General features: G+C 53.2%; 10 non-coding genes across 10 annotated transcripts; all 10 read left to right on the forward strand.

The window, feature by feature from the left end:
• Positions 1-1,377: 1,377 nt before the first annotated feature.
• On the forward strand, positions 1,378-1,496 carry LOC143998559 (5S ribosomal RNA). Its single transcript, XR_013277934.1, has one exon. It is a non-coding gene; the product is annotated as a 5S ribosomal RNA (ribosomal RNA).
• A 1,694-nt stretch (positions 1,497-3,190) lies between these two features.
• On the forward strand, positions 3,191-3,309 carry LOC143999635 (5S ribosomal RNA). The gene has a single exon (XR_013278098.1). It is a non-coding gene; the product is annotated as a 5S ribosomal RNA (ribosomal RNA).
• A 1,688-nt stretch (positions 3,310-4,997) lies between these two features.
• On the forward strand, positions 4,998-5,116 carry LOC143998571 (5S ribosomal RNA). Its single transcript, XR_013277935.1, has one exon. It is a non-coding gene; the product is annotated as a 5S ribosomal RNA (ribosomal RNA).
• Positions 5,117-6,810: 1,694 nt separating this feature from the next.
• On the forward strand, positions 6,811-6,929 carry LOC143998583 (5S ribosomal RNA). The gene has a single exon (XR_013277936.1). It is a non-coding gene; the product is annotated as a 5S ribosomal RNA (ribosomal RNA).
• Positions 6,930-8,623: 1,694 nt separating this feature from the next.
• LOC143999597 (5S ribosomal RNA) lies at positions 8,624-8,742 on the forward strand. Its single transcript, XR_013278064.1, has one exon. It is a non-coding gene; the product is annotated as a 5S ribosomal RNA (ribosomal RNA).
• A 1,697-nt stretch (positions 8,743-10,439) lies between these two features.
• On the forward strand, positions 10,440-10,558 carry LOC143999952 (5S ribosomal RNA). Its single transcript, XR_013278194.1, has one exon. It is a non-coding gene; the product is annotated as a 5S ribosomal RNA (ribosomal RNA).
• A 1,688-nt stretch (positions 10,559-12,246) lies between these two features.
• On the forward strand, positions 12,247-12,365 carry LOC143998595 (5S ribosomal RNA). The gene has a single exon (XR_013277937.1). It is a non-coding gene; the product is annotated as a 5S ribosomal RNA (ribosomal RNA).
• Positions 12,366-14,062: 1,697 nt separating this feature from the next.
• Positions 14,063-14,181, forward strand: LOC143998607 (5S ribosomal RNA). Its single transcript, XR_013277938.1, has one exon. It is a non-coding gene; the product is annotated as a 5S ribosomal RNA (ribosomal RNA).
• A 1,694-nt stretch (positions 14,182-15,875) lies between these two features.
• LOC143999598 (5S ribosomal RNA) lies at positions 15,876-15,994 on the forward strand. Its single transcript, XR_013278065.1, has one exon. It is a non-coding gene; the product is annotated as a 5S ribosomal RNA (ribosomal RNA).
• A 1,697-nt stretch (positions 15,995-17,691) lies between these two features.
• On the forward strand, positions 17,692-17,810 carry LOC144000075 (5S ribosomal RNA). The gene has a single exon (XR_013278205.1). It is a non-coding gene; the product is annotated as a 5S ribosomal RNA (ribosomal RNA).
• The last annotated feature ends 311 nt before the right edge of the window (positions 17,811-18,121 follow it).

Below are 18,121 nucleotides of genomic sequence, written 5' to 3' on the forward strand. Positions count from 1 at the left end.
CGGCCCAGCCATTTTCCAGCACTCTCCTGAAACCTTTTGGTGCCATCACTCCTGCTCTTTAGTCGCCCTTGCGCCAACACATTCCACAGCGATCTCCAGGCTGGGGGACAGCACGGGAAACACGCACGCCGACTGCCAAAGCCAGAGAGAAGCCACAGAGCCGACCCCTCGTCAAACCGGCACCCTGAAGCGGCTAAGGTGTAGGCAGCAGGTTGCCTACAGGAGCGCGGTTTTAGTTAGCGGCTGCCCCAGGCTTGGAGGGAAAGAGGTAATGCGTGCGCTGCTGGTTTTTTTGGATCTAGCCTACCCACCGGTCATATAAATATAGGGGAAGGCTGGGTTTCGGGTGATCAGGCAGCATTTGCACGAGGCCAACTAGGGTTGCCACCTCATCCCTTTAAACCCAAACACATCTGAATTACACAGGTTCTGAGGCTAATTAAATGCAGATAAGGCAACAAGTGAGTTTAATTACCACCTTAATCAGCCAAAGAATCTGTGCAATTCAGATGCGTTTGGATTTAAAGGGATGAGATGGCAACTCAAAGGCCAATATGAACTGCTACCTTGTAGAGGTAATCCTGGGAAGCCAATCAGTGGTCGTTTGGGTCAGGATATGACCATTGTTCACGTTGAACTGTAATGGGCCAGACTTCTCAGTCAAGTTGCATCAAGTGTTCTAAGCCTTCTCTGAAGTCCTTGAAAGGGGTGCATCATGCATGTTGGTCTCCAGGCCTATTGAAAAGAAGTTGGGTGAGTAAGGCGGCACATGTGGGGTATGGAGCAACTCTAGAGGAAAAGGTCTACCTAGTGGGCAAGTCAAGCAGTTGCTTGACTGCAGCCACTGGTGAGGCATGGTGCCTGGTATAGGTGAGGGGTCCTCCGGTAGCCAGGGGGGTAGATGTACTGGCTTCCTCCCCAGCAGTCAGCTTCCAGTAGCCAACGGAACAGAAGGCAGGTTCTGGAGATCCATGGGCTGGCCACCTGCTAGGAGAGCGAAGGCGTAAACAAGTGCAGGCATAAGGCCCCGCGCTACATGCAACCTGCTGCTCTTCTTCTTCTTCCTGTGGTGCAAAGCCTTGTCAGCGAAAAGGGTTAAAGTCAGGCCAGGGGAAGCCAGAAAGGAGCCGTGGAAGCAAGGCTGAGGATGTGGTGTGTGCGTGAGAAGGTGCAGGCAGGAAGAGGTTAAAGAGGGAGCAAAGCAGCAGGAGGCAGGGACGGGCTTGAGGAGAGCAAGCGAGAGGAGAGACGACACGACAAAGTGCCGTGTGCTGCCATGCTTGTGAAAAGGCACAGCTGATTGTAGTAAAGTCAAGGAAAGGCGGAGCCAGGCTGCCGGTGACAAGTACAAGAAGCTTGAAAGAGACCATGAGCTTCGCCTACGGCCACACCACCCTGAATGCGCCCGCTCTCGTCTGATCTCGGAAGCTAAGCAGGGTCGGGCCTGGTTAGTACTTGGATGGGAGACCGCCTGGGAATACCAGGTGCTGTAGGCTTTTGCTTTTCTTCCACCAGGGGTCAGTCACTCTCCCATAATGCCTCTTTTTACATTCACTTTTACCCAAAGCGCTCTCCCTCTCTGCAAGCCCTCCTGCACACCTAGCTCCTACAAAATCACCCCTGCCCAACCAAGCCTACACTTTTTACAAGCCCACTTATACAATCTCACCCCTTCTTTCAAAAATACACTTTCTTCTCTCTACCTCCCTCCCTCAGGAGATTGCCACGCATCCAGTCCCCTATAGCAGCAAAACAACGGCCAGGCGCAACCCCCACCTAGCTAGCCCCCATCCTACATCCTGCTTAGGCTCCACGGCCCAGCCATTTTCCAGCACTCTCCTGAGACCTTTTGGTGCCATCACTCCTGCTCTTTAGTCGCCCTTGCGCCAACACATTCCACAGCGATCTCCAGGCTGGGGGACAGCACGGGAAACACGCACGCCGACTGCCAAAGCCAGAGAGAAGCCACAGAGCCGACCCCTCGTCAAACCGGCACCCTGAAGCGGCTAAGGTGTAGGCAGCAGGTTGCCTACAGGAGCGCGGTTTTAGTTAGCGGCTGCCCCAGGCTTGGAGGGAAAGAGGTAATGCGTGCGCTGCTGGTTTTTTTGGATCTAGCCTACCCACCGGTCATATAAATATAGGGGAAGGCTGGGTTTCGGGTGATCAGGCAGAACTTGCACGAGGCCAACTAGGGTTGCCACCTCATCCCTTTAAACCCAAACACATCTGAATTACACAGGTTCTGAGGCTAATTAAATGCAGATAAGGCAACAAGTGAGTTTAATTACCACCTTAATCAGCCAAAGAATCTGTGCAATTCAGATGCGTTTGGATTTAAAGGGATGAGATGGCAACTCAAAGGCCAATATGAACTGCTACCTTGTAGAGGTAATCCTGGGAAGCCAATCAGTGGTCGTTTGGGTCAGGATATGACCATTGTTCACGTTGAACTGTAATGGGCCAGACTTCTCAGTCAAGTTGCATCAAGTGTTCTAAGCCTTCTCTGAAGTCCTTGAAAGGGGTGCATCATGCATGTTGGTCTCCAGGCCTATTGAAAAGAAGTTGGGTGAGTAAGGCGGCACATGTGGGGTATGGAGCAACTCTAGAGGAAAAGGTCTACCTAGTGGGCAAGTCAAGCAGTTGCTTGACTGCAGCCACTGGTGAGGCATGGTGCCTGGTATAGGTGAGGGGTCCTCCGGTAGCCAGGGGGGTAGATGTACTGGCTTCCTCCCCAGCAGTCAGCTTCCAGTAGCCAACGGAACAGAAGGCAGGTTCTGGAGATCCATGGGCTGGCCACCTGCTAGGAGAGCGAAGGCGTAAACAAGTGCAGGCATAAGGCCCCGCGCTACATGCAACCTGCTGCTCTTCTTCTTCTTCCTGTGGTGCAAAGCCTTGTCAGCGAAAAGGGTTAAAGTCAGGCCAGGGGAAGCCAGAAAGGAGCCGTGGAAGCAAGGCTGAGGATGTGGTGTGTGCGTGAGAAGGTGCAGGCAGGAAGAGGTTAAAGAGGGAGCAAAGCAGCAGGAGGCAGGGACGGGCTTGAGGAGAGCAAGCGAGAGGAGAGACGACACGACAAAGTGCCGTGTGCTGCCATGCTTGTGAAAAGGCACAGCTGATTGTAGTAAAGTCAAGGAAAGGCGGAGCCAGGCTGCCGGTGACAAGTACAAGAAGCTTGAAAGAGACCATGAGCTTTGCCTACGGCCACACCACCCTGAATGCGCCCGCTCTCGTCTGATCTCGGAAGCTAAGCCGGGTCGGGCCTGGTTAGTACTTGGATGGGAGACCGCCTGGGAATACCAGGTGCTGTAGGCTTTTGCTTTTCTTCCACCAGGGGTCAGTCACTCTCCCATAATGCCTCTTTTTACATTCACTTTTACCCAAAGCGCTCTCCCTCTCTGCAAGCCCTCCTGCACACCTAGCTCCTACAAAATCACCCCTGCCCAACCAAGCCTACACTTTTTACAAGCCCACTTACACAATCTCACCCCTTCTTTCAAAAATACACTTTCTTCTCTCTACCTCCCTCCCTCAGGAGATTGCCACGCATCCAGTCCCCTATAGCAGCAAAACAACGGCCAGGCGCAACCCCCACCTAGCTAGCCCCCATCCTACATCCTGCTTAGGCTCCACGGCCCAGCCATTTTCCAGCACTCTCCTGAGACCTTTTGGTGCCATCACTCCTGCTCTTTAGTCGCCCTTGCGCCAACACATTCCACAGCGATCTCCAGGCTGGGGGACAGCACGGGAAACACGCACGCCGACTGCCAAAGCCAGAGAGAAGCCACAGAGCCGATCCCTCGTCAAACCGGCACCCTGAAGCGGCTAAGGTGTAGGCAGCAGGTTGCCTACAGGAGCGCGGTTTTAGTTAGCGGCTGCCCCAGGCTTGGAGGGAAAGAGGTAATGCGTGCGCTGCTGGTTTTTTTGGATCTAGCCTACCCACCGGTCATATAAATATAGGGGAAGGCTGCGTTTCGGGTGATCAGACAGCACTTGCACGAGGCCAACTAGGGTTGCCACCTCATCCCTTTAAACCCAAACACATCTGAATTACACAGGTTCTGAGGCTAATTAAATGCAGATAAGGCAACAAGTGAGTTTAATTACCACCTTAATCAGCCAAAGAATCTGTGCAAGTCAGATGCGTTTGGATTTAAAGGGATGAGATGGCAACTCAAAGGCCAATATGAACTGCTACCTTGTAGAGGTAATCCTGGGAAGCCAATCAGTGGTCGTTTGGGTCAGGATATGACCATTGTTCACGTTGAACTGTAATGGGCCAGACTTCTCAGTCAAGTTGCATCAAGTGTTCTAAGCCTTCTCTGAAGTCCTTGAAAGGGGTGCATCATGCATGTTGGTCTCCAGGCCTATTGAAAAGAAGTTGGGTGAGTAAGGCGGCACATGTGGGGTATGGAGCAACTCTAGAGGAAAAGGTCTACCTAGTGGGCAAGTCAAGCAGTTGCTTGACTGCAGCCACTGGTGAGGCATGGTGCCTGGTATAGGTGAGGGGTCCTCCGGTAGCCAGCGGGGTAGATGTACTGGCTTCCTCCCCAGCAGTCAGCTTCCAGTAGCCAACGGAACAGAAGGCAGGTTCTGGAGATCCATGGGCTGGCCACCTGCTAGGAGAGCGAAGGCGTAAACAAGTGCAGGCATAAGGCCCCGCGCTACATGCAACCTGCTGCTCTTCTTCTTCCTGTGGTGCAAAGCCTTGTCAGCGAAAAGGGTTAAAGTCAGGCCAGGGGAAGCCAGAAAGGAGCCGTGGAAGCAAGGCTGAGGATGTGTGTGTGTGAGAAGGTGCAGGCAGGAAGAGGTTAAAGAGGGAGCAAAGCAGCAGGAGGCAGGGACGGGCTTGAGGAGAGCAAGCGAGAGGAGAGACGACACGACAAAGTGCCGTGTGCTGCCATGCTTGTGAAAAGGCACAGCTGATTGTAGTAAAGTCAAGGAAAGGCGGAGCCAGGCTGCCGGTGACAAGTACAAGAAGCTTGAAAGAGACCATGAGCTTCGCCTACGGCCACACCACCCTGAATGCGCCCGCTCTCGTCTGATCTCGGAAGCTAAGCAGGGTCGGGCCTGGTTAGTACTTGGATGGGAGACCGCCTGGGAATACCAGGTGCTGTAGGCTTTTGCTTTTCTTCCACCAGGGGTCAGTCACTCTCCCATAACGCCTCTTTTTACATTCACTTTTACCCAAAGCGCTCTCCCTCTCTGCAAGCCCTCCTGCACACCTAGCTCCTACAAAATCACCCCTGCCCAACCAAGCCTACACTTTTTACAAGCCCACTTACACAATCTCACCCCTTCTTTCAAAAATACACTTTCTTCTCTCTACCTCCCTCCCTCAGGAGATTGCCACGCATCCAGTCCCCTATAGCAGCAAAACAACGGCCAGGCGCAACCCCCACCTAGCTAGCCCCCATCCTACATCCTGCTTAGGCTCCACGGCCCAGCCATTTTCCAGCACTCTCCTGAGACCTTTTGGTGCCATCACTCCTGCTCTTTAGTCGCCCTTGCGCCAACACATTCCACAGCGATCTCCAGGCTGGGGGACAGCACGGGAAACACGCACGCCGACTGCCAAAGCCAGAGAGAAGCCACAGAGCCGACCCCTCGTCAAACCGGCACCCTGAAGCGGCTAAGGTGTAGGCAGCAGGTTGCCTACAGGAGCGCGGTTTTAGTTAGCGGCTGCCCCAGGCTTGGAGGGAAAGAGGTAATGCGTGCGCTGCTGGTTTTTTTGGATCTAGCCTACCCACCGGTCATATAAATATAGGGGAAGGCTGCGTTTCGGGTGATCAGGCAGCATTTGCACGAGGCCAACTAGGGTTGCCACCTCATCCCTTTAAACCCAAACACATCTGAATTACACAGGTTCTGAGGCTAATTAAATGCAGATAAGGCAACAAGTGAGTTTAATTACCACCTTAATCAGCCAAAGAATCTGTGCAATTCAGATGTGTTTGGATTTAAAGGGATGAGATGGCAACTCAAAGGCCAATATGAACTGCTACCTTGTAGAGGTAATCCTGGGAAGCCAATCAGTGGTCGTTTGGGTCAGGATATGACCATTGTTCACGTTGAACTGTAATGGGCCAGACTTCTCAGTCAAGTTGCATCAAGTGTTCTAAGCCTTCTCTGAAGTCCTTGAAAGGGGTGCATCATGCATGTTGGTCTCCAGGCCTATTGAAAAGAAGTTGGGTGAGTAAGGCGGCACATGTGGGGTATGGAGCAGCTCTACAGGAAAAGGTCTACCTAGTGGGCAAGTCAAGCAGTTGCTTGACTGCAGCCACTGGTGAGGCATGGTGCCTGGTATAGGTGAGGGGTTCTCCGGTAGCCAGGGGGGTAGATGTACTGGCTTCCTCCCCAGCAGTCAGCTTCCAGTAGCCAACGGAACAGAAGGCAGGTTCTGGAGATCCATGGGCTGGCCACCTGCTAGGAGAGCGAAGGCGTAAACAAGTGCAGGCATAAGGCCCCGCGCTACATGCAACCTGCTGCTCTTCTTCTTCTTCCTGTGGTGCAAAGCCTTGTCAGCGAAAAGGGTTAAAGTCAGGCCAGGGGAAGCCAGAAAGGAGCCGTGGAAGCAAGGCTGAGGATGTGGTGTGTGCGTGAGAAGGTGCAGGCAGGAAGAGGTTAAAGAGGGAGCAAAGCAGCAGGAGGCAGGGACGGGCTTGAGGAGAGCAAGCGAGAGGAGAGACGACACGACAAAGTGCGGTGTGCTGCCATGCTTGTGAAAAGGCACAGCTGATTGTAGTAAAGTCAAGGAAAGGCGGAGCCAGGCTGCCGGTGACAAGTACAAGAAGCTTGAAAGAGACCATGAGCTTCGCCTACGGCCACACCACCCTGAATGCGCCCGCTCTCGTCTGATCTCGGAAGCTAAGCAGGGTCGGGCCTGGTTAGTACTTGGATGGGAGACCGCCTGGGAATACCAGGTGCTGTAGGCTTTTGCTTTTCTTCCACCAGGGGTCAGTCACTCTCCCATAACGCCTCTTTTTACATTCACTTTTACCCAAAGCGCTCTCCCTCTCTGCAAGCCCTCCTGCACACCTAGCTCCTACAAAATCACCCCTGCCCAACCAAGCCTACACTTTTTACAAGCCCACTTACACAATCTCACCCCTTCTTTCAAAAATACACTTTCTTCTCTCTACCTCCCTCCCTCAGGAGATTGCCACGCATCCAGTCCCCTATAGCAGCAAAACAACGGCCAGGCGCAACCCCCACCTAGCTAGCCCCCATCCTACATCCTGCTTAGGCTCCACGGCCCAGCCATTTTCCAGCACTCTCCTGAGACCTTTTGGTGCCATCACTCCTGCTCTTTAGTCGCCCTTGCGCCAACACATTCCACAGCGATCTCCAGGCTGGGGGACAGCACGGGAAACACGCACGCCGACTGCCAAAGCCAGAGAGAAGCCACAGAGCCGACCCCTCGTCAAACCGGCACCCTGAAGCGGCTAAGGTGTAGGCAGCAGGTTGCCTACAGGAGCGCGGTTTTAGTTAGCGGCTGCCCCAGGCTTGGAGGGAAAGAGGTAATGCGTGCGCTGCTGGTTTTTTTGGATCTAGCCTACCCACCGGTCATATAAATATAGGGGAAGGCTGGGTTTCGGGTGATCAGGCAGAACTTGCACGAGGCCAACTAGGGTTGCCACCTCATCCCTTTAAACCCAAACACATCTGAATTACACAGGTTCTGAGGCTAATTAAATGCAGATAAGGCAACAAGTGAGTTTAATTACCACCTTAATCAGCCAAAGAATCTGTGCAATTCAGATGCGTTTGGATTTAAAGGGATGAGATGGCAACTCAAAGGCCAATATGAACTGCTACCTTGTAGAGGTAATCCTGGGAAGCCAATCAGTGGTCGTTTGGGTCAGGATATGACCATTGTTCACGTTGAACTGTAATGGGCCAGACTTCTCAGTCAAGTTGCATCAAGTGTTCTAAGCCTTCTCTGAAGTCCTTGAAAGGGGTGCATCATGCATGTTGGTCTCCAGGCCTATTGAAAAGAAGTTGGGTGAGTAAGGCGGCACATGTGGGGTATGGAGCAGCTCTACAGGAAAAGGTCTACCTAGTGGGCAAGTCAAGCAGTTGCTTGACTGCAGCCACTGGTGAGGCATGGTGCCTGGTATAGGTGAGGGGTCCTCCGGTAGCCAGGGGGGTAGATGTACTGGCTTCCTCCCCAGCAGTCAGCTTCCAGTAGCCAACGGAACAGAAGGCAGGTTCTGGAGATCCATGGGCTGGCCACCTGCTAGGAGAGCGAAGGCGTAAACAAGTGCAGGCATAAGGCCCCGCGCTACATGCAACCTGCTGCTCTTCTTCTTCTTCCTGTGGTGCAAAGCCTTGTCAGCGAAAAGGGTTAAAGTCAGGCCAGGGGAAGCCAGAAAGGAGCCGTGGAAGCAAGGCTGAGGATGTGGTGTGTGCGTGAGAAGGTGCAGGCAGGAAGAGGTTAAAGAGGGAGCAAAGCAGCAGGAGGCAGGGACGGGCTTGAGGAGAGCAAGCGAGAGGAGAGACGACACGACAAAGTGCCGTGTGCTGCCATGCTTGTGAAAAGGCACAGCTGATTGTAGTAAAGTCAAGGAAAGGCGGAGCCAGGCTGCCGGTGACAAGTACAAGAAGCTTGAAAGAGACCATGAGCTTCGCCTACGGCCACACCACCCTGAATGCGCCCGCTCTCGTCTGATCTCGGAAGCTAAGCAGGGTCGGGCTTGGTTAGTACTTGGATGGGAGACCGCCTGGGAATACCAGGTGCTGTAGGCTTTTGCTTTTCTTCCACCAGGGGTCAGTCACTCTCCCATAACGCCTCTTTTTACATTCACTTTTACCCAAAGCGCTCTCCCTCTCTGCAAGCCCTCCTGCACACCTAGCTCCTACAAAATCACCCCTGCCCAACCAAGCCTACACTTTTTACAAGCCCACTTATACAATCTCACCCCTTCTTTCAAAAATACACTTTCTTCTCTCTACCTCCATCCCTCAGGAGATTGCCACGCATCCAGTCCCCTATAGCAGCAAAACAACGGCCAGGCGCAACCCCCACCTAGCTAGCCCCCATCCTACATCCTGCTTAGGCTCCACGGCCCAGCCATTTTCCAGCACTCTCCTGAGACCTTTTGGTGCCATCACTCCTGCTCTTTAGTCGCCCTTGCGCCAACACATTCCACAGCGATCTCCAGGCTGGGGGACAGCACGGGAAACACGCACGCCGACTGCCAAAGCCAGAGAGAAGCCACAGAGCCGACCCCTCGTCAAACCGGCACCCTGAAGCGGCTAAGGTGTAGGCAGCAGGTTGCCTACAGGAGCGCGGTTTTAGTTAGCGGCTGCCCCAGGCTTGGAGGGAAAGAGGTAATGCGTGCGCTGCTGGTTTTTTTGGATCTAGCCTACCCACCGGTCATATAAATATAGGGGAAGGCTGGGTTTCGGGTGATCAGGCAGCACTTGCACGAGGCCAACTAGGGTTGCCACCTCATCCCTTTAAACCCAAACACATCTGAATTACACAGGTTCTGAGGCTAATTAAATGCAGATAAGGCAACAAGTGAGTTTAATTACCACCTTAATCAGCCAAAGAATCTGTGCAAGTCAGATGCGTTTGGATTTAAAGGGATGAGATGGCAACTCAAAGGCCAATATGAACTGCTACCTTGTAGAGGTAATCCTGGGAAGCCAATCAGTGGTCGTTTGGGTCAGGATATGACCATTGTTCACGTTGAACTGTAATGGGCCAGACTTCTCAGTCAAGTTGCATCAAGTGTTCTAAGCCTTCTCTGAAGTCCTTGAAAGGGGTGCATCATGCATGTTGGTCTCCAGGCCTATTGAAAAGAAGTTGGGTGAGTAAGGCGGCACATGTGGGGTATGGAGCAACTCTAGAGGAAAAGGTCTACCTAGTGGGCAAGTCAAGCAGTTGCTTGACTGCAGCCACTGGTGAGGCATGGTGCCTGGTATAGGTGAGGGGTCCTCCGGTAGCCAGGGGGGTAGATGTACTGGCTTCCTCCCCAGCAGTCAGCTTCCAGTAGCCAACGGAACAGAAGGCAGGTTCTGGAGATCCATGGGCTGGCCACCTGCTAGGAGAGCGAAGGCGTAAACAAGTGCAGGCATAAGGCCCCGCGCTACATGCAACCTGCTGCTCTTCTTCTTCTTCTTCCTGTGGTGCAAAGCCTTGTCAGCGAAAAGGGTTAAAGTCAGGCCAGGGGAAGCCAGAAAGGAGCCGTGGAAGCAAGGCTGAGGATGTGGTGTGTGCGTGAGAAGGTGCAGGCAGGAAGAGGTTAAAGAGGGAGCAAAGCAGCAGGAGGCAGGGACGGGCTTGAGGAGAGCAAGCGAGAGGAGAGACGACACGACAAAGTGCCGTGTGCTGCCATGCTTGTGAAAAGGCACAGCTGATTGTAGTAAAGTCAAGGAAAGGCGGAGCCAGGCTGCCGGTGACAAGTACAAGAAGCTTGAAAGAGACCATGAGCTTTGCCTACGGCCACACCACCCTGAATGCACCCGCTCTCGTCTGATCTCGGAAGCTAAGCAGGGTCGGGCCTGGTTAGTACTTGGATGGGAGACCGCCTGGGAATACCAGGTGCTGTAGGCTTTTGCTTTTCTTCCACCAGGGGTCAGTCACTCTCCCATAATGCCTCTTTTTACATTCACTTTTACCCAAAGCGCTCTCCCTCTCTGCAAGCCCTCCTGCACACCTAGCTCCTACAAAATCACCCCTGCCCAACCAAGCCTACACTTTTTACAAGCCCACTTACACAATCTCACCCCTTCTTTCAAAAATACACTTTCTTCTCTCTACCTCCCTCCCTCAGGAGATTGCCACGCATCCAGTCCCCTATAGCAGCAAAACAACGGCCAGGCACAACCCCCACCTAGCTAGCCCCCATCCTACATCCTGCTTAGGCTCCACGGCCCAGCCATTTTCCAGCACTCTCCTGAGACCTTTTGGTGCCATCACTCCTGCTCTTTAGTCGCCCTTGCGCCAACACATTCCACAGCGATCTCCAGGCTGGGGGACAGCACGGGAAACACGCACGCCGACTGCCAAAGCCAGAGAGAAGCCACAGAGCCGACCCCTCGTCAAACCGGCACCCTGAAGCGGCTAAGGTGTAGGCAGCAGGTTGCCTACAGGAGCGCGGTTTTAGTTAGCGGCTGCCCCAGGCTTGGAGGGAAAGAGGTAATGCGTGCGCTGCTGGTTTTTTTGGATCTAGCCTACCCACCGGTCATATAAATATAGGGGAAGGCTGCGTTTCGGGTGATCAGGCAGCATTTGCACGAGGCCAACTAGGGTTGCCACCTCATCCCTTTAAACCCAAACACATCTGAATTACACAGGTTCTGAGGCTAATTAAATGCAGATAAGGCAACAAGTGAGTTTAATTACCACCTTAATCAGCCAAAGAATCTGTGCAATTCAGATGTGTTTGGATTTAAAGGGATGAGATGGCAACTCAAAGGCCAATATGAACTGCTACCTTGTAGAGGTAATCCTGGGAAGCCAATCAGTGGTCGTTTGGGTCAGGATATGACCATTGTTCACGTTGAACTGTAATGGGCCAGACTTCTCAGTCAAGTTGCATCAAGTGTTCTAAGCCTTCTCTGAAGTCCTTGAAAGGGGTGCATCATGCATGTTGGTCTCCAGGCCTATTGAAAAGAAGTTGGGTGAGTAAGGCGGCACATGTGGGGTATGGAGCAACTCTAGAGGAAAAGGTCTACCTAGTGGGCAAGTCAAGCAGTTGCTTGACTGCAGCCACTGGTGAGGCATGGTGCCTGGTATAGGTGAGGGGTCCTCCGGTAGCCAGCGGGGTAGATGTACTGGCTTCCTCCCCAGCAGTCAGCTTCCAGTAGCCAACGGAACAGAAGGCAGGTTCTGGAGATCCATGGGCTGGCCACCTGCTAGGAGAGCGAAGGCGTAAACAAGTGCAGGCATAAGGCCCCGCGCTACATGCAACCTGCTGCTCTTCTTCTTCCTGTGGTGCAAAGCCTTGTCAGCGAAAAGGGTTAAAGTCAGGCCAGGGGAAGCCAGAAAGGAGCCGTGGAAGCAAGGCTGAGGATGTGTGTGTGTGAGAAGGTGCAGGCAGGAAGAGGTTAAAGAGGGAGCAAAGCAGCAGGAGGCAGGGACGGGCTTGAGGAGAGCAAGCGAGAGGAGAGACGACACGACAAAGTGCCGTGTGCTGCCATGCTTGTGAAAAGGCACAGCTGATTGTAGTAAAGTCAAGGAAAGGCGGAGCCAGGCTGCCGGTGACAAGTACAAGAAGCTTGAAAGAGACCATGAGCTTCGCCTACGGCCACACCACCCTGAATGCGCCCGCTCTCGTCTGATCTCGGAAGCTAAGCAGGGTCGGGCCTGGTTAGTACTTGGATGGGAGACCGCCTGGGAATACCAGGTGCTGTAGGCTTTTGCTTTTCTTCCACCAGGGGTCAGTCACTCTCCCATAACGCCTCTTTTTACATTCACTTTTACCCAAAGCGCTCTCCCTCTCTGCAAGCCCTCCTGCACACCTAGCTCCTACAAAATCACCCCTGCCCAACCAAGCCTACACTTTTTACAAGCCCACTTATACAATCTCACCCCTTCTTTCAAAAATACACTTTCTTCTCTCTACCTCCCTCCCTCAGGAGATTGCCACGCATCCAGTCCCCTATAGCAGCAAAACAACGGCCAGGCGCAACCCCCACCTAGCTAGCCCCCATCCTACATCCTGCTTAGGCTCCACGGCCCAGCCATTTTCCAGCACTCTCCTGAGACCTTTTGGTGCCATCACTCCTGCTCTTTAGTCGCCCTTGCGCCAACACATTCCACAGCGATCTCCAGGCTGGGGGACAGCACGGGAAACACGCACGCCGACTGCCAAAGCCAGAGAGAAGCCACAGAGCCGACCCCTCGTCAAACCGGCACCCTGAAGCGGCTAAGGTGTAGGCAGCAGGTTGCCTACAGGAGCGCGGTTTTAGTTAGCGGCTGCCCCAGGCTTGGAGGGAAAGAGGTAATGCGTGCGCTGCTGGTTTTTTTGGATCTAGCCTACCCACCGGTCATATAAATATAGGGGAAGGCTGGGTTTCGGGTGATCAGGCAGAACTTGCACGAGGCCAACTAGGGTTGCCACCTCATCCCTTTAAACCCAAACACATCTGAATTACACAGGTTCTGAGGCTAATTAAATGCAGATAAGGCAACAAGTGAGTTTAATTACCACCTTAATCAGCCAAAGAATCTGTGCAATTCAGATGCGTTTGGATTTAAAGGGATGAGATGGCAACTCAAAGGCCAACATGAACTGCTACCTTGTAGAGGTAATCCTGGGAAGCCAATCAGTGGTCGTTTGGGTCAGGATATGACCATTGTTCACGTTGAACTGTAATGGGCCAGACTTCTCAGTCAAGTTGCATCAAGTGTTCTAAGCCTTCTCTGAAGTCCTTGAAAGGGGTGCATCATGCATGTTGGTCTCCAGGCCAATTGAAAAGAAGTTGGGTGAGTAAGGCGGCACATGTGGGGTATGGAGCAGCTCTACAGGAAAAGGTCTACCTAGTGGGCAAGTCAAGCAGTTGCTTGACTGCAGCCACTGGTGAGGCATGGTGCCTGGTATAGGTGAGGGGTCCTCCGGTAGCCAGGGGGGTAGATGTACTGGCTTCCTCCCCAGCAGTCAGCTTCCAGTAGCCAACGGAACAGAAGGCAGGTTCTGGAGATCCATGGGCTGGCCACCTGCTAGGAGAGCGAAGGCGTAAACAAGTGCAGGCATAAGGCCCCGCGCTACATGCAACCTGCTGCTCTTCTTCTTCTTCTTCCTGTGGTGCAAAGCCTTGTCAGCGAAAAGGGTTAAAGTCGGGCCAGGGGAAGCCAGAAAGGAGCCGTGGAAGCAAGGCTGAGGATGTGGTGTGTGCGTGAGAAGGTGCAGGCAGGAAGAGGTTAAAGAGGGAGCAAAGCAGCAGGAGGCAGGGACGGGCTTGAGGAGAGCAAGCGAGAGGAGAGACGACACGACAAAGTGCGGTGTGCTGCCATGCTTGTGAAAAGGCACAGCTGATTGTAGTAAAGTCAAGGAAAGGCGGAGCCAGGCTGCCGGTGACAAGTACAAGAAGCTTGAAAGAGACCATGAGCTTCGCCTACGGCCACACCACCCTGAATGCGCCCGCTCTCGTCTGATCTCGGAAGCTAAGCAGGGTCGGGCCTGGTTAGTACTTGGATGGGAGACCGCCTGGGAATACCAGGTGCTGTAGGCTTTTGCTTTTCTTCCACCAGGGGTCAGTCACTCTCCCATAACGCCTCTTTTTACATTCACTTTTACCCAAAGCGCTCTCCCTCTCTGCAAGCCCTCCTGCACACCTAGCTCCTACAAAATCACCCCTGCCCAACCAAGCCTACACTTTTTACAAGCCCACTTACACAATCTCACCCCTTCTTTCAAAAATACACTTTCTTCTCTCTACCTCCCTCCCTCAGGAGATTGCCACGCATCCAGTCCCCTATAGCAGCAAAACAACGGCCAGGCGCAACCCCCACCTAGCTAGCCCCCATCCTACATCCTGCTTAGGCTCCACGGCCCAGCCATTTTCCAGCACTCTCCTGAGACCTTTTGGTGCCATCACTCCTGCTCTTTAGTCGCCCTTGCGCCAACACATTCCACAGCGATCTCCAGGCTGGGGGACAGCACGGGAAACACGCACGCCGACTGCCAAAGCCAGAGAGAAGCCACAGAGCCGACCCCTCGTCAAACCGGCACCCTGAAGCGGCTAAGGTGTAGGCAGCAGGTTGCCTACAGGAGCGCGGTTTTAGTTAGCGGCTGCCCCAGGCTTGGAGGGAAAGAGGTAATGCGTGCGCTGCTGGTTTTTTTGGATCTAGCCTACCCACCGGTCATATAAATATAGGGGAAGGCTGGGTTTCGGGTGATCAGGCAGCACTTGCACGAGGCCAACTAGGGTTGCCACCTCATCCCTTTAAACCCAAACACATCTGAATTACACAGGTTCTGAGGCTAATTAAATGCAGATAAGGCAACAAGTGAGTTTAATTACCACCTTAATCAGCCAAAGAATCTGTGCAATTCAGATGCGTTTGGATTTAAAGGGATGAGATGGCAACTCAAAGGCCAATATGAACTGCTACCTTGTAGAGGTAATCCTGGGAAGCCAATCAGTGGTCGTTTGGGTCAGGATATGACCATTGTTCACGTTGAACTGTAATGGGCCAGACTTCTCAGTCAAGTTGCATCAAGTGTTCTAAGCCTTCTCTGAAGTCCTTGAAAGGGGTGCATCATGCATGTTGGTCTCCAGGCCTATTGAAAAGAAGTTGGGTGAGTAAGGCGGCACATGTGGGGTATGGAGCAGCTCTACAGGAAAAGGTCTACCTAGTGGGCAAGTCAAGCAGTTGCTTGACTGCAGCCACTGGTGAGGCATGGTGCCTGGTATAGGTGAGGGGTCCTCCGGTAGCCAGGGGGGTAGATGTACTGGCTTCCTCCCCAGCAGTCAGCTTCCAGTAGCCAACGGAACAGAAGGCAGGTTCTGGAGATCCATGGGCTGGCCACCTGCTAGGAGAGCGAAGGCGTAAACAAGTGCAGGCATAAGGCCCCGCGCTACATGCAACCTGCTGCTCTTCTTCTTCTTCCTGTGGTGCAAAGCCTTGTCAGCGAAAAGGGTTAAAGTCAGGCCAGGGGAAGCCAGAAAGGAGCCGTGGAAGCAAGGCTGAGGATGTGGTGTGTGCGTGAGAAGGTGCAGGCAGGAAGAGGTTAAAGAGGGAGCAAAGCAGCAGGAGGCAGGGACGGGCTTGAGGAGAGCAAGCGAGAGGAGAGACGACACGACAAAGTGCCGTGTGCTGCCATGCTTGTGAAAAGGCACAGCTGATTGTAGTAAAGTCAAGGAAAGGCGGAGCCAGGCTGCCGGTGACAAGTACAAGAAGCTTGAAAGAGACCATGAGCTTCGCCTACGGCCACACCACCCTGAATGCGCCCGCTCTCGTCTGATCTCGGAAGCTAAGCAGGGTCGGGCTTGGTTAGTACTTGGATGGGAGACCGCCTGGGAATACCAGGTGCTGTAGGCTTTTGCTTTTCTTCCACCAGGGGTCAGTCACTCTCCCATAACGCCTCTTTTTACATTCACTTTTACCCAAAGCGCTCTCCCTCTCTGCAAGCCCTCCTGCACACCTAGCTCCTACAAAATCACCCCTGCCCAACCAAGCCTACACTTTTTACAAGCCCACTTATACAATCTCACCCCTTCTTTCAAAAATACACTTTCTTCTCTCTACCTCCATCCCTCAGGAGATTGCCACGCATCCAGTCCCCTATAGCAGCAAAACAACGGCCAGGCGCAACCCCCACCTAGCTAGCCCCCATCCTACATCCTGCTTAGGCTCCACGGCCCAGCCATTTTCCAGCACTCTCCTGAGACCTTTTGGTGCCATCACTCCTGCTCTTTAGTCGCCCTTGCGCCAACACATTCCACAGCGATCTCCAGGCTGGGGGACAGCACGGGAAACACGCACGCCGACTGCCAAAGCCAGAGAGAAGCCACAGAGCCGACCCCTCGTCAAACCGGCACCCTGAAGCGGCTAAGGTGTAGGCAGCAGGTTGCCTACAGGAGCGCGGTTTTAGTTAGCGGCTGCCCCAGGCTTGGAGGGAAAGAGGTAATGCGTGCGCTGCTGGTTTTTTTGGATCTAGCCTACCCACCGGTCATATAAATATAGGGGAAGGCTGGGTTTCGGGTGATCAGGCAGCACTTGCACGAGGCCAACTAGGGTTGCCACCTCATCCCTTTAAACCCAAACACATCTGAATTACACAGGTTCTGAGGCTAATTAAATGCAGATAAGGCAACAAGTGAGTTTAATTACCACCTTAATCAGCCAAAGAATCTGTGCAAGTCAGATGCGTTTGGATTTAAAGGGATGAGATGGCAACTCAAAGGCCAATATGAACTGCTACCTTGTAGAGGTAATCCTGGGAAGCCAATCAGTGGTCGTTTGGGTCAGGATATGACCATTGTTCACGTTGAACTGTAATGGGCCAGACTTCTCAGTCAAGTTGCATCAAGTGTTCTAAGCCTTCTCTGAAGTCCTTGAAAGGGGTGCATCATGCATGTTGGTCTCCAGGCCTATTGAAAAGAAGTTGGGTGAGTAAGGCGGCACATGTGGGGTATGGAGCAACTCTAGAGGAAAAGGTCTACCTAGTGGGCAAGTCAAGCAGTTGCTTGACTGCAGCCACTGGTGAGGCATGGTGCCTGGTATAGGTGAGGGGTCCTCCGGTAGCCAGGGGGGTAGATGTACTGGCTTCCTCCCCAGCAGTCAGCTTCCAGTAGCCAACGGAACAGAAGGCAGGTTCTGGAGATCCATGGGCTGGCCACCTGCTAGGAGAGCGAAGGCGTAAACAAGTGCAGGCATAAGGCCCCGCGCTACATGCAACCTGCTGCTCTTCTTCTTCTTCTTCCTGTGGTGCAAAGCCTTGTCAGCGAAAAGGGTTAAAGTCAGGCCAGGGGAAGCCAGAAAGGAGCCGTGGAAGCAAGGCTGAGGATGTGGTGTGTGCGTGAGAAGGTGCAGGCAGGAAGAGGTTAAAGAGGGAGCAAAGCAGCAGGAGGCAGGGACGGGCTTGAGGAGAGCAAGCGAGAGGAGAGACGACACGACAAAGTGCCGTGTGCTGCCATGCTTGTGAAAAGGCACAGCTGATTGTAGTAAAGTCAAGGAAAGGCGGAGCCAGGCTGCCGGTGACAAGTACAAGAAGCTTGAAAGAGACCATGAGCTTTGCCTACAGCCACACCACCCTGAATGCACCCGCTCTCGTCTGATCTCGGAAGCTAAGCAGGGTCGGGCCTGGTTAGTACTTGGATGGGAGACCGCCTGGGAATACCAGGTGCTGTAGGCTTTTGCTTTTCTTCCACCAGGGGTCAGTCACTCTCCCATAATGCCTCTTTTTACATTCACTTTTACCCAAAGCGCTCTCCCTCTCTGCAAGCCCTCCTGCACACCTAGCTCCTACAAAATCACCCCTGCCCAACCAAGCCTACACTTTTTACAAGCCCACTTACACAATCTCACCCCTTCTTTCAAAAATACACTTTCTTCTCTCTACCTCCCTCCCTCAGGAGATTGCCACGCATCCAGTCCCCTATAGCAGCAAAACAACGGCCAGGCACAACCCCCACCTAGCTAGCCCCCATCCTACATCCTGCTTAG

Source organism: Lithobates pipiens, unplaced genomic scaffold (genome assembly GCF_037356315.1).
Source record: "Lithobates pipiens isolate NorthernLeopardFrog02 unplaced genomic scaffold, aLitPip1_a1.2 Scaffold_19, whole genome shotgun sequence".
In the NCBI taxonomy this organism is placed as follows: Eukaryota; Metazoa; Chordata; class Amphibia; order Anura; family Ranidae; genus Lithobates; species Lithobates pipiens.